Source organism: Aythya marila (assembly GCF_965140915.1).
Source record: "Aythya marila genome assembly, chromosome: 2".
NCBI classification, from domain to species: Eukaryota; Metazoa; Chordata; class Aves; order Anseriformes; family Anatidae; genus Aythya; species Aythya marila.
In genome coordinates this window covers 56,867-72,050 of record NC_139043.1, presented here as the reverse complement: position 1 = coordinate 72,050, position 15,184 = coordinate 56,867, and the positions used below count along the sequence as shown (strand labels likewise).

Here is a 15,184-nt window from a genome sequence, read left to right as displayed (position 1 = left end):
GTTCAATAGGACAGGAAATTAAGAGAAAGTAATGACAACAACGTGCACGCAGGCACCGAACTCCTGATGCACGCTGCAGTTGCTCACCACACGCGTGTCCGACGGCCCAGCCGCTTCCTGAGCAGCAGCCGCCCCCCGGCCATCCTTCCCGGCCGGTGCTCCGCGTGATGGCGTGCGTTCCGGACAGCCCTTTGTGGCCAGCTCGGGTCGCTGTCCCGCTCGCGTCTCCTCCCGGCTCCCGGGGCAGACACAGCGTCTCCTCTCCGGCTCGAGCGCGCCCAGAGCTCGCGGCCCCTCCTCGTGCGGCGGCTCCGCTCCGCCGGTCCCCCGGTCGCCGGGCCGAGCCCCGCGGCCCCGTGCCTCGCTCCGGAGGCGTCCGCAGGCGCTGAACGGCAGGGCGGAGGACCCCCGCCGGCGGCAGCGTCGTGCCGCGCCCGGCCGGCCGGGCCCTCCCGGACACAGCTTCCCCGGCCGGCCGCGCGCAGCTCCCGCGGCGCTGCTCGGTGCCGCCGGGGCGGGCGGCCTGGGGCCCCGGCCAATGAGGCGGCAGCTAGCGGCGCGGCTCCGGGGAGATGGGCGGGGCATGCAAATCCCGCCGGAGGGGAGGGGGCGGGAGGGCGGGCGAAGGTAAGGGGCGGGGCGACTGCGAGGAGGAGGCGGAGCTGCGCCAATGAGCGCGGAGCGAAGGCCGGGCGCAGAGGCTTCGTGGGCGGGGCCCGCGGCCGGCGAGGCGAGGCGCGGCGCGGCGCGGGGAGGGAGAGGCGGTGCGCGGGGCGGGGCATGCAAATCGGTCGCGGGGCCCGGCTAATCGGGCGCTTGGGGGCCCGAACGGGCCGCTGGGAGGCCCCGGCGACGCGGCGGCGGGGCGCTTGGGGGTCGCGGCCGCGAGCGGAGCGTCGGCGAGGGCGGGCGAGGGCGGCGGGTTGAGGCCCGGGAGGGCGGGGGCGGGCGGTGGAGCGGTGGCCGTGAGGTCGGGGTGGTGGGCGCGGGAGCGGGTGTCGCGGGGGAGGCGCTGGTCGGCATCGCTTCTCGGCCTTTTGGCTAAGATCAAGTGTAGTATCTGTTCTTATCAGTTTAATATCTGATACGTCCTCGATGAGAGGACTTTATATTAAACGGATTTTTGGGCTCGGGAGTTGGATCCGGAGCTTGCTCCCTCCGCTCCGCGCATCGTCCCGGTATTGCAGTACCTCCGGGAACGGTGCACCTCCCTCGGGAGGTTGCTGTGGCTGTGCAAAGACAGAGCTGGCAGGCAGCTGTTGGGCGGGGGCTCGCGCGGCGCTTCCGCGGCGCGGGACGGGGCAGCGGCCCCTCAGCAGCCGCCGCCCGGCCGCCGCAGGCTTCCCGGCTCCGCGGGGGGCTCGGCGCGGCCCGGCCCAGCGCAGCGCGTGCGCTCGCTTCCCGCCTCGCTGCCCCTTCCACGGGGCGGAACGGCTCTCTGCCCCCTCGCGCTCCCGCCAGCGCATGCCGCCCCTTTGCGCTGGGGAAGCGGCCGCCTCCAGTGGCCGGGGCGGCCCGGGGCGCGGCGGGGGCAGCATGGTTCTGAAGGTTTTCTTTGGCTTGCAGCTGGCGCTGGCGACAGAGGCACTTAGGAGAATCGCATCGGGTAGAGAGAGAGCGCTGACAGCATAGCATGCGACTAGGATGCTACCTGGTGTCTCTGCCAACTACGCTGCGTTGTGCAAAATAACTAAAGCCAGAAGCCTTGGGCCCCTTACCGAGGTCAGTCTCTTATTAATAAGAGTGGGAGCCTGCCTTAAGAAACTGGCAGAAACCGGTCCTGCGGATGGGCAGGAGCCAAGGAGCAACCGACTCTGCGCAAAGACAAGAGGTCAACTAGCGGGGACGAGGAAGAGCCACCAACCTTCATCCCCATGACCCCCGACGACCGCCACCGGGAGACACTGCGCAAGCGCGGGTGGGGGGTGCCTGTGGAAATGACTTCTTGAACTACTTTTACCGTGAGGCGGGGACGGGTTGTGAATACGTATAGGCGCGCTGTGAAACTTCGTGCAAATGTATCTCTTTGCTGGCTGCGTATAACCGCGGCAAATTGCCGCGTGCGCTGCACACGACTTTGGCGGGACCATCCCCCCGTGCTGCCCAGCGCTGAATAAACAGACCTACTTTTGCAGTCTTACTGACTGTGGACTCCGTTTGCCGCAAGGCAGTTTGGCGAGCGGGCCGGGAGAGACGTTCTGCTCGGCTGCGGGATCGGCTGCGGAGCGGACGCCCCTAGGTGCACCCCGAGCATTTTCCTCAGGGGAGCCTCCGCTCTGAGCCGCTCACCGCGGGAGCAGACAAAGACCTCCTGAGGCCGCGGACAAACGGTAAGTTTTAGGGTACAGGAAGGGCCTGTAAGTCGTGCGGGTGGCCGGGGCGGCTGGTAAGTCGCGCAGAGACGTCTGGCGTGCAGCAGAGTCCCCGTGTGGGAGGAGGGTACGCTACAGGCTGACCGATGGAGATGTCGAGGGGGGGTTGCTGGCCGACAGAGATGTCGGGGGCGGTGGGGGGGGAGGGTGTTGCTGGCCCCTATTGTGGTGCACTGGGAATAGCTTCCCTCAAAAAGTGCGCACCAGCCTGGGGAATAGCTTCCCTCAAAAAATGTGCACCTTCTCAGTCATCTCTCACAGTGTTATACATGAATACTATTCCATTTTACATGAGCTCTAATGCATATTCATTAATTTCCCTGAACAGGTGGACCTCTTCCAAATACTCATTTCCATACTCCTCCCTTATCTCCTCCCAGTTGCGCCTGTGCAATGTAGTCTGGTGGTCGTGGGCAGGGGTCTTTCAGGATGAAGGCAATGAGGAAGAGGAGGTTCAACTTTTTACCTTTGTGGACTTTGACCTTCTGTTGGTAGGTATTTATGCCTTTTTTGCTTATCTTTGCCTTGTTTTCTGCCAACAAGTTGTTCATCCTTCCCTAACGAGATGTTTGTTCTTCCCTTATCTGTTGGCCTTGAGTGATACCTGCTTTTTACATGTGCTTCTCGTAAGGTTCTCATCTACATCCCGGATAATTATGATATTTTTAGGTTCTCATTTACATCCCCGATAACTGGGATATTTTACCATATATGTAGCTAAATACTAATTCGGATAAGTTTTAGCATCTTTCCCATCTCAATAGCAGCAGGGAATATATTAAGAAGATAAGGGGAAGGTCCTGCTGTCCTAAAATAAGGAGGATAGGTAAGAAAAACAGGATGAGCAATGCAAAATCAGTAAAAACAAAAACCACAGAGCCTCTAGTCATGACAGTGAAGCTAGGGATAGAATGGGGGCTTGTTTAATCACATTAATGATTTCTGAATAAAACAATTGTAATTATTAAAGCCAGGAATGGAAGAATGGGGGCTCGCTTAATCACGTTAAAATAGATACTGCTGAGTGTCTTTGCTTACCACTGTGCAAATTAACTGAAACAAGGAGTCTCGGGGCCCCTCACAGAGGATGATTCCAGACAGAATGGGGAACCTGTCTCAAAAACCACTTGAGACCAACCTTGTGGATTGGACAAGAGCCAAGGAGCAGCTGAGTCTGTACAAGGCAGGGGGTCAGCTAGTGGTGATGAAGGGGAGTTATCGGACTTCATCCCCATGACTCCCCGACGACCACCACCAGAAGGCACTGTGCAAGCACAGTTGGGAGGAGTTTATGGTGACATTGTATAAACTCATTTTAGGATAGAATAAATCTTTCAGGGCAAGCAGGTGATCAGGCCCAGTCAGCATGGGTTTATGAAAGGCAGGTCCTGCTTGATGAACCTGATCTCCTTCTATGACAAAGTGACGTGCTTGGTGGATGAGGGAAAGGCTGCAGATGTGGTCTACCTTGACTTCAGCAAGGCTTTTGACACAGTTTCCCACAGCATTCTCCTCAAGAAACTGGCTGCTCTTGGCTTGGACTGGCATACACTTCATTGGGTTAGAAACTGGCTGGATAGCCGGGCCCAAAGAGTTGTGGTGAATGGAGTCAAATCCAGTTGGAGGCTGGTCACTAGTGGTGTTCCCCAGGGCTCGGTGCTGGGGCCGGTCCTCTTTAATATCTTCATCAATGATCTGGATGAGGGCATTGAGTGCACCCTCAGTAAGTTCACAGATGACACCAAGTTAGGTGCGTGTGTTGATCTGCTCAAGGGTAGGAAAGCTCTGCAGGAGGATCTGGATAGGCTGGACCGATGGGCTGAGGTCAACTGCATGAAGTTCAACAAGGCCAAGTGCCGGGTCCTGCACCTGGGGCGCAATAACCCCAAGCAGAGCTACAGGCTGGGAGAGGAGTGGTTGGAAAGCTGCCTGGTGGAGAAGGACCTGGGAGTGATGGTTGATAGTGTGTGGCCAGCAGGTCTAGGGAAGTGATTGTTCCCCTGTACTCAGCTCTGGTGAGGCTGCACCTCGAGTACTGTGTTCAGTTTTGGGCCCCTCGCTACAAGAAGGACATTGAGGTGCTCGAGCGAGTCCAGAGAAGGGTGACAAAGCTGGTGAGGGGCCTGGAGAACAAGTCTTACGAGGAGCAGCTGAGGGAGCTGGGCTTGTTCAGCCTGGAGAAAAGGAGGGTCAGGGGTGACCTTATCGCTCTCTACAGGTACCTTAAAAGGAGGCTGTAGCGAGGTGGGGGTTGGTCTGTTCTCCCACGTGCCTGGTGACAGGACGAGGGGGAATGGACTTAAGTTGTGCCCAGAAAGTTTTAGGTTGGATGTTAGGAAGAACTTCTTCACCAAAAGGGTTGTTAGGCATTGGAACAGGCTGCCCAGGGAAGTGGTGGAGTCACCATCCCTGGAGGTCTTTAAAAGACGTTTAGATGTAGAGCTTAGTGATATGGTTTAGTGGCGGACTTGTTAGTGTTAGGTCAGAGGTTGGACTCGATGATCTTGAGGTCTCTTCCAACCTACAAATTCTGTGATTCTGTGATTGTAGCTAAAAATGTAATGAGAACAAAATATATAACATCTTGTTATCTGTTGACCTTCAGTTATGCTGAAACTTGAGCTAACTTGAGCCAACTTGGCATTCCTGCGGCTTGGAAAAACAACCAATTCAGCCAACTCGGCATTCTTTAGCAAAAGGTGAAAAGTACACCATGAGGAAGACCTACGGTTATTGTTTTGCTGTATAAATACAAGATAGTTTGTCACTTTGAACATGCACATTAGGCGGAAGGATCCCCCATGCATCCAGTGCTGATAATAAAGGATACCTTGTCACTTTGAAATTTTGGCATTGTTCTTTGAATCAATCTGGCACCCCAGATGGGACACCCACTCTGCCGGACTGCAGGACCTGCTGGGAATGGGACTCCCTAGGGTACCTCTGGGATTTCTCGGAGGGACTCCTTGACTCAACGGATCACTGTGGAGGCAGACAAGGACCCCATTGCTGTAAGTGACAGTATTCTTTATTTTGGTTTTGGTTTGTTTGTTTGGTAGACCGGTCATTTGAAACCGCCCATAAGTCAGAAGATAAAAGGTCTGCAGAGTGGTGTATACTTTTGTGGCTACCACCTTAAGTATACATGTACGTTTGATTTTGTTGGCATTCAATTGCCATTTGGAACCTGGTAAATTTGCTTATAAGGTTCATTTGTTATAGTGTTACTTATTTTGGTTTTCTGACTCATCGCATATGGAATTTGACTCTGATTATTGTTATTGTGATTTTGGCTATATTCTTGGAAATAATAGTAGGTTCTTGGCGTTGCTATAGAAAGATACCTGCATGCTGCATTTCATAAGTGCATATGGTTGCACACTGGAACAGGCTCCCCAGGGAAGTGGTCACTGCACCGAGCCTGTCTGAATTTAAGAAGAGATTGGACTGTGAACTTAGGCACATGGTCTGAACTTTTGGGTAGACCTGTGCGGTGTTAAGAGTTGGACTTGATGATCCTTAAGGGTCCCTTCCAACTCAGGATATTCTATGATTCTATGATTCTATGATAAGTGATAAGTGTATTCTGAAAGTGTGAACTGGGAAAATGGGAGAACAGCAAAGTGGTGGGATTTTAAAGAAAAGCCCTTTAGGACGTGTTTTGAGTCATTGGAAGGATATTGGAGGATCTGCTGCTGGAAACGTGAACAGGTAAACATTGATAAAATATTGTTATCAATGGTGGCTGCTTTATAAGCTGGAATGTGGAGAAAAGTGGCCCCTAAATGGAACTAATAATTATAATACCATATTATAGTCAATGTTGTTTTTGAGAAGGAGAACAGGATGAAATGTTGGATACTGATGTTGTTTCAGCATCTTGGAGGGAAAAGGTACGGAATTAAGTTGGCCCCTGACTGAGCCTTTGATGTTGGCATTAGAAAAGTACAGGCTGGAGAAAGATAAAGGAATTGTTAAAAGGGTTGTTGAAAGTGTTAAAGGTGTTTGAAGTTGAATGAGCAGGGAAAGAGGATGTAGGAATGTTAATAGTTCTGCCTCAGCCCGAGGCTGAGATCTCAAAATCAGGGGTGTTAGCCCTCTGGGGCAAAGGAATCATGATGGGTCCAAGACAGTTGTCATGGAAACAGAAAACCGGAGTTCATGTGCGAGCTCAGATTGCCAATGGGACTGCTCAGGGAATTGTGAACAACTGCATTCCCCTGACAGACCCCTACTGAGACCCTAATCATCCTGAAAATTATGAACAGTTAAGTAAATACTAAAATCTGGTTGAATTGGGAATTGAGAATATGCTTCCGACAAGGTCCAAAAGAAACCCCTATGGAATTTTTGGACCAACTCTGAAATGTAATGGAAGAAAAACAAAACAAGCAAAAAAATGATTTGGACCTAGCTTTGTAGGACAAATTGACTAGCCTTTTCCTAGGGTAATCATCGGCCCCTGATTTCAACAGGAATAACGGGGACCTGGGGAATCTACCCTAGCAGATCCTCCACTGTTTATAATGAAGTTAGGGGCGGAATGGAAGTGAAATTTCTTGTTGATATGGGGGCAACGTATTCGGTTCTAAATCAAGTATTAATGCCTTTATGGAATGATTATGTTAGGGCAAAAGGTGCAACTGATCAACCTGAAAAGGCATATTTTTGTGAACCTTTGAAGTACAAGTTAGGGAAACAATGGGGCATACACAGATTTCTATATATGCTTAACTCCTCATGGGCACTCTTAGGTAGAGATTTATTAGAGCAATTAGGAGCAGAAATTGTCTTTGAAAAAGGGAAAATGGAATTAAGGATAGGAGAAGAACAACTAATGAATGTGTTGAGCTTGTCACTAATACAAACTGACCCTAAAAGTGAAATACCCTTAGAGATCACAGATCAAGTATATCCAGGAGTTTGGGCCACCAAAGTCCCTGGAAGAGCTAAAAATGTGACCCCAATAATTATTAAATTAAAGCCAGGAGAGAAACCCGTTAAGGTTAAGCAATATCCTTTGAGGATGGAAGATAGGAAAGGAATTAAAGAAATAATTGATAGATTTCTACAGTATGGGTTATTGGTTGAATGCGAATCGGAATACAATACACCCATATCTGCCTTTTTAACAGGCAATAGAAAAAGCTATAGGCAAGTTCAGGATTTGAGAGCCGTAAATAAAATCACCGAGGATATACATCCAGTAGTGGCAAACCCTTATACTTTGCTAACTAAATTAAAGAATAGTCAAGTTTGGTTTACTGTACTGGATTTAAAAGATGCCTTCTTCTGCCTAGCCTTAGCCACAGAAGGCCAAAACCTATTTGCCTTTGAATGGGAAAACCATGACTCAGGCAGAAAGACACAGCTTATGTGGACAGTACTACCTCAAGGATTCAAGAATAGCCCCACCATTTTTGGAAACCAATTAGCAAAGGAACTCGAGACTTGGATGCCTCTGGACACTGAAGGGGCTTTGTTACAATATGTAGATGATCTCTTAATAGCTACTGAAACTAAAGAGAGTTGTATTCAATGGACTATAAGTCTCCTTAATTTTCTGGGTTTAAATGGATATCGAGTCTCTCAACAGAAAGCCCAGCTAGTTCAACAATGCATGACCTATTTGGGATTTGAAATTTTGGGAGGACAACGAGAACTAGGAACTGAACGTAAGGAAGTCATTTGCTGGACTCCAGAACCCCAAACGGTAAAGGAGCTATGAACCTTTTTAGGAATGACAGGTTGGTGTCGCCTTTGGATTTATAATTATGGACTAATGGTAAAGCCTCTATATGAATTGATAAAGAGTAATCAGTCAAAGTTAGTCTGGACTGGAGAAGCACGAAAAGCCTTTAAATGAGAATTGATGCAAGCTCTGGCTTTGGGATTACCGGATCTCTCAAAACCCTTTTGGTTGTTCTCTCATGAGAGACAAGGGATAGCTTTGGGAGTACTAGCACAAAGATTGGGTCCCTATAAACGAGCAGTAGCTTACTTCTCTAAACAATTAGATGAAGTAAGTAAAGGATGGCCCGGATGCCTTTGGGCTGTTGCAGCTGTTATCAATATACAAGAAGCTTGGAAGTTTACAATGGGACAGAGAATGACAGTGTTAGTCTCCCATAAGGTCTCAGCAGTTTTGGAACAAAAAGGAAACCATTGGCTTTCACCACAGAGGTTTTTAAAATATCAAGCAATATTAGTAGAACAAGATGATGTGGAAATTGTGGTCACTAACATCGTAAATCCAGCTTCTTTCCTTAGCAGAACTCTGGATGAACCCATAACCCATGATTGCATAAAAACAATGGAGACTGTATTCTAGTCGACCTGATCTTAAGGAAGGACCTTCAGAAGATGCTGACGAATCTTGATATACTGATGGAAGCAGCTTTGTGTAACAAGGACAACATAAGGCAGGGTACGCCGTTACAACCACTCAACAGGTAATTGAGTCCAAACCATTACCCCCTGGGACGTCCGCCCAGAAAGCAGAGATAATTGCTCTTACATGAGCACTGGAACTAGCAGCAGGAAGGAAAATAAATATTTGGACAGATTCTAAATATGCATTTGGCGTGGTACGTGCTCATGGAGCAATTTGGAAAGAACATGGATTGCTGACTGCTCAGTGAAAACACATAAAGTATGCTGAAGAAATTTTAAAATTGTTAGAGGCTGTAAAACAACCAGAAAAGGTAGCTATCATGCATTGTCGGGGACACCAAAAGGGGAACACTGATTTTGAAATTGGAAATCGATTGGCAGAGGCTAAGCAGGCAGCTGAAATAACCGAGGTGAAGGCATTGTCTTTGATACCAGACAGTAAAATCCAAACTATATCCAAATTACACAAAAGAAGACTTAAAATTAATTGAAGATTTGAAAGGTAAAACGAAATCAGATGGATGAGTATATTTAAACGATAACCGCATAATAATACCCTCTAATTTGACATGGCCCATAGTTCTTAACAGAACATGATAAAACACACCGGGGAGCTGGCACACTGCATAAGAGCCTGAGTCAGACATTAGTGGGACGAAATTTATATACAACAATAAAACAAGTAACTCAACAACGTAGCATTTGCTTACACGATAACCCCAATACCGAGAATAGAATAAAATTGGGAATAATCGGTAAAGGAAATTATTAAGGGCAACAGTGGCAAATTGATTTTTTAGAACTCCCTAGAAAAGGGGGGTATCGTTATTTACTGGTTCTGACTGACACGTTTTCAGGAAAGCCCAAAGCCTTTCCCTGTTGAACAAACAAAGCAAGAGAGGTGGTTAAAGTCTTGTTAAATGAAATAATACCATGCTTTGGGATTCTAGTAGCAATGTCTTCTGATAGAGTTTCACATTTTTGTGTGCAAGTAGTACAACAGACAAGTAAGATTTTGAAGACAGCTGCATACTCTTATAGACCGCAGACAGGTAACCATTTAATTAAACAGCTAAAATTGGACAAGAAGCTAACTTGTCACGGCCTCGATCCCTCCCTTTAGCATTACTTGGAATCAGAGTTAAACCTAGAATAAAAGGTAATTTGAGTCCCTTCAAAATCTTATATGGAAGGCCGTATCAATTTCTATTTAGTGGAGAGGACCTAACACAGTTAGGATCAGAATATTTATATGCTTATATAACTGAACTTCAGAAACAATTAAATAAAGTACATAAATTTGTTTTAGGGACCAAGGCTAGAGGGTTGGATCAACCAATCCACCCCTTTAAGCTCGGGGATTGTGTGTGTGTATATGTGTGTGTATATATATATATATGTGTGTGTGTGTGTGTGTATATATAAATAAAAAGACTTTTTCAGGACAACCCCTAGAGGAAAAATGGAAGGAAAGTGGACGGGACCATACCAGGTATTACTGACAACACACAAGGCCATTAAGATTAAGGAGCAAGCAGTTTGGATCCACAATTCAAGGGTAAAGAAGGCCCCGGCGAGGATATGGACCACCACTCCAATTGGACCAACAAAATTATGGTTTTCCAGATCCTAATGATTGCAGGGGTGTGGTTCTTGGATTTGGGGTGGGCAGCTTGGGATGAGAACTCACACCTGTCCCTGATACAAACAATATCTCAAGTAATCAATAAGACGAACTGTTGGGTATGCACCCATCTGCCACAGCATGGGAATAAGGGTGTATCGTTAATCGGGATACCCTCGCCTGCAAACTTATCTTGGACTAATTTGTGGGAAAACGCATCTTGGGGTCGAAAATACGAAGAAGTTTTGGAACTAGAAGTTAGTAGCTTTGTGCCGTTGGAATCTTACTATGTATGCGTACAAAGGTGTAACCCGCCTAAGGGTATGGGAAAACAGGATTGTATAAATACAGGTACTACTTATGTGGGGAATCAGACATCTTGTAATTGAACAATTGATATTAGTACAACTAGCAGTTGGGCAAATTCAACCAGGTGGCCAGTACCAGATGGAAAAGGGTGGTATTGGCTATGCAATGATACAGCCCATAAGGTCTTGCCTGAGAATTGGAAGGGAACTTGCACTCTTGGAGCGGTAGTCCCCAGTATGACAGTACACGATGTAGTGCCTCGAGCCTACTTGAGAAATCATATCCGGAGAATCAGAGGAAAAATTAACAATCCATTGATAGAGAGACACACCCCTTTTCATAGTTTTGTGCGATGGTTTATCACATGGTTAGGAGTGAGTGAATTGGAAAAGGCAACAGTTAATATTTCTGCAATTATAGAGAAGTTAGAAAACAAAATTCTGGATGCTATAAAGGCTCAACAAGAAGAGAGACCTAGTTTATCACAGGTAGCGTTACAAAACCGGATGGCCCTAGACTTGTGATTGGCCACTCAAGGGGGAGTCTGTACAGTAATAAACGCAAGTTGTTGTATGTATGTAGATCACAGAATCACAGAATTTCTAGGTTGGAAGAGACCTCAAGATCATCGAGTCCAACCTCTGACCTAACGCTAACAGTCCCCACTAAACCATATCCCTAAGCTCTACATCTAAAATTCTTTTTTCAAATGCTTTCAAAGAAGCTGAGCTTTGTTATTGATCTGTCACATTTTACTTTTTATGGGAGCCAAAGAAAAGCAAGAAAGCAGTCAGAGTGGAAGGATCTCTAGTGACCTGGAAGAAATATGGAAGCAGACAAGGATCCTACATGAGATCAGTAAAGATGATCTTTCATATTTAGTTTAGTTTTAGTGAAATATGGAATAAGTTAACCTCCTGGTTGCCCGATTTCCAATGGTTGAAACAAGTGTTCATTGCTCTAATCGCATTAGTAGTGTTAGGAATATTTGTGTGCATGTTGTTTAGATGCCTGCTTTGTTGTGTTACTGTAAATAATGAAAGCATCTGATGCAAAAGAATTTGCATGGGAAAAGAAAAAGGGGGATTGATTAAGGAGGTATTGGGGAGGCAAGGACAGTCCCCAGACAAGGACTGTATATCTCGAAACAAGACACCGGAACTCACGATAAGGAAGCGGCAGACGGACAGAGAAACAAATGTAAGGACTATAAATCTCAAAACTGGACGTTGGAATTCATTATAAAGACACAACAAAGGGAAGAATTAGCAACAGCCAGCTCTTGCGATTAAGAAACATGCCAACTCAGCGGATTCCTGACCAAAGGTGAAAAGTACAATGTGAGGAAGACTCGGGGTCTTCCTCCCAAAGACCCCTGCCCACGTCCCAAAGGCCCCTGCCCACAGTTCTTGGGAGGCTCTGCTCAGGCGCAAGGTGCCAAAAGGCTAATTAGCATGAGAAGTGAGGGAAGGCGGGGGTAGACAATGAATATGTATAGGCGCCGGTAGAATATTGATAGATTGATTGTATAAATTCAAGACTGCTTTCTGCTTTGGGTATGCACGATAGGTGGAGAGATCCCCCCGTGCATCCAGCGCTGCAATAAAGAATATACCGCTTAAAGGAATTTCGGCTTCAATCTTTGAATCATATGGGGTTTTCAGTCCCCATCCTTCTGGTCTCTTGTCTTGAAGGCAGGCTTTTTAGGCCTCCATCACCCCAGTTCTGGCAGTGTCTTCCAGTCGCGTGTCGTGACATTTGAGTCTCTCCTTGGGTCTGGTGCAGAGCACCTGTTGTGACTTGCTGTTGCCATAGGGCTTCCCTCCGGGGGTCACTTTTTCTTGCGCCTTGTGTTGTGTGTTTTGTTTGTAGTGTTTGTGGCGTGGCTGTGTGTGTATGTGTTTGGTCTGGAGCTGTCCTGCCTGGCAGTTAGTGATGACAGCTAACGTGGCAGTGCATGGGTGTGCTAATACATTGTCCGGACTGTGTTGGCGAAGACATCTGGTCTGCCTCTGCGCACGTACTGAAGGGCAGCAGGCACAGTCATCTCTGTGGTGTTTGTCAGATGTGCGTGTGGGGGGGAAGAGTTGAGCTGCTTGTGAGCAGCTGCTCGCATAGTGCTTGAACGGTGTGCTTGAGGAGGAGGTCTGTGGAATCTTGAAAGCTTACAGATAAGGGGTTTTTGAAACTTTTATTTTTATTTCTCTCCTGTCCCCAGTAGAGTGTAAACCTTTGGAGGAACCTGTCACAGGAAAGAGCTCCTTCCGGAACTGTTCAGCGCTCCGTAGGCAGCTCGGTGACTGGCTTGGTCTACTTCTGAGGTGTGCTGAGGTATGGGGGCTGCTGTTTTGAAATGATAATATTGTAAACGGGGTCCCTTTGTGTTGTTGAGGGATGGATGCTAATGCTGGCAGCTGAATGATTATCTTGTGACCGTTTTCATTTGTTAAAGCTGAAACACAGTGTACAACGCGGGACTTGACCGGAGCTGCTTTTGGCAAGGTGAGCGATGAACAGATGTAGCAGGTACTTTAGGGGTGCAGTTGTCACTGCAGTTACTTAACTGCACAAAGTACAGTAAAAATCCTGTTTATATTTCAGAGGTGTGTTGTAGCTGGCCTAAGAGAGCAGATGGAAGCATCTGCCTCGAGGGCAGGTGAGGGAGCAGAGGTTAGGGAGCAGATGAGAGTAACTGTCCCAGCTGTGCTGTGGCTTTGGATGCTGCTTCAGCCTATGCTTTTCTTTTTGTTTCACAGGTGTGTCGCACAGGCTCAGAGGGGCCAAGCTGCACTCTGAAGAGCAGCACGGGAAGGGCGGGCTGTTTGTGAGCTGGATTGGAGCAGAACTGCCAAGTAGCACGAGGTGACTGCGAAGGGTCTTGCTTTGCAGGTGCCATGGCAGGCTCTCCACAGAAGCGGTTGAGGATTTGAGAAGAGGTTGCAGATCATCGAGGAGCGACACGTGCAGGGACGGCTTGAAAACGGTATGGCTGCTTTCTCTTCTGTTTATCAGGTGTCCCAGGCGACGTGGGCTGTGATGTTAGCCTTTAGGATCGGAACAAAGCAGGTGCTGATGGCGGTCTCCTTCGGTAGGCAAAGAGGTGCCCGAAGCCCCCTCCTGTGCAGCCTGAGCACGCCTCGCTGAGGATGAAGCTTGCTTTCCAGCAGTTCTGGAAACTGTGTTGAGGCTGAAATGCTGCGTCTGTGTTCGGGTTGGGGTTGCACCTTGGTGAGTGTAGGGATGGGTTTTAAGTGGGTGCAGCGGAGGGCCCGGCCCCAGTGTCCTGTAGTGTGTTTTGACCCATCAGCATAGCCTTTTGGTTCTCAGATAGCCTGCTGAAGTAAGTGATTTTTGCTGCGAGTGGAACGGAATTGATTTTGTTGGCGTATAATCTGTTCTGCTCCTAGATTTTTCTTTCTGCGTAAATAAAAGTTTGAGCTAATTCGAGCTGAAAAAGCTTCAGTTACTTGCTTGGTTGTGTTGTCCTTTCAATATTCAAAGCTGCAGCAAAAGCATGGGGATTGTTGCTTCTAGAAACTCCCCAGTTCTCCTGTCTGCCCTCTGCATGCTGTTGAGCTAAGCCTTATAAATAAGTAAATAAACCACAGCTGCCGCTCCTCCTCTTTCTACTTTCATGTGCTTTGCCCCTCCCCTTTCCCAGGTGATTGGGTTTGGGTGCTGGGTGGGACCAAAAGGTATATGAGCCCCAAGTATGCCGTCAGAGAGCTCCTTCTGCCTGGGCTGCTCTTTGGGGGTAAGTGCTTTGTTTTTCCTTCAGTCAGTTGCCGGGTTCTCTAGGCAGGCTGGAGTCTATGGATTTCTGGAATTCTAAGGGCTTGGAGTTCACTTCATAGAGGGATATTTAGCAGAGGTTGCTGGCTCACTTTTTTTTTTTGGGATGGTGGGATGATACGCTCCTGTGTTTGATCTGTATTTTAATCTCTAGATGAATCAACCCACTTGTGTAACTCTCCAGAGGACTAAAACCAGCTTGATGACATGCTACAAGAGGCTTGACCGCGTTGGTGCAGTATTACCAAGAGACTGAGCAGGGTCACCTTTTTCATCTGCAAAGGGTATGTCTGCCATTACCCCTGCCGGGGCTGCTATGCATTCATGGCCTTGTGGCATTTGTGGACTTCAGTTTGTTTGTTTGTTTTATTTGTCTGGCTCTGGTCTCTGTGTTTGAGTCCTCTGCATGTGCCGCACTGTTTGCGTATCCATTGTGGATGTGACCTTCTCTCTTTGTTTCTTGTAGCTCAGGGCGTAGGCACGGAAGCTGGAACGAAGCATGAGGGTGAGTGGACAGCAGTGGGGGCCCCGAGTTGGTCGGTGGACTGTGTGAGTCTGCTTCAGCTGTCGGGCCGGCTTTGCAAGTGCCTTGCGACAGCAGAGTACGTCTCCTGCCACGTTTCTGACACGTGCCAGACGTCAGCGGTTCCAGGGTTCCAGTTCCTGAAATGCTGGAGATGCTCGGAGCACGAGA

The 15,184-nt window shown here is 48.3% G+C and overlaps 1 long non-coding RNA gene across 4 annotated transcripts; it reads left to right on the top strand.

Annotated features, from left to right (window-relative positions):
* The first annotated feature begins 781 nt into the window (after positions 1 to 781).
* LOC309875086 lies at positions 782 to 13,009 on the top strand. Of its 4 annotated transcripts, none has more exons than XR_014316974.1 (5): positions 782 to 2,330; positions 2,701 to 2,863; positions 5,255 to 5,383; positions 8,646 to 8,824; positions 10,209 to 12,288. It is a non-coding gene; the product is annotated as an uncharacterized lncRNA (long non-coding RNA). The 4 variants fall into 4 exon arrangements; XR_014316975.1 differs by having other exon boundaries at positions 8,643 to 8,824; XR_014316972.1 differs by lacking the exons at positions 8,646 to 8,824; positions 10,209 to 12,288 and adding an exon at positions 12,917 to 13,009.
* The last annotated feature ends 2,175 nt before the right edge of the window (positions 13,010 to 15,184 follow it).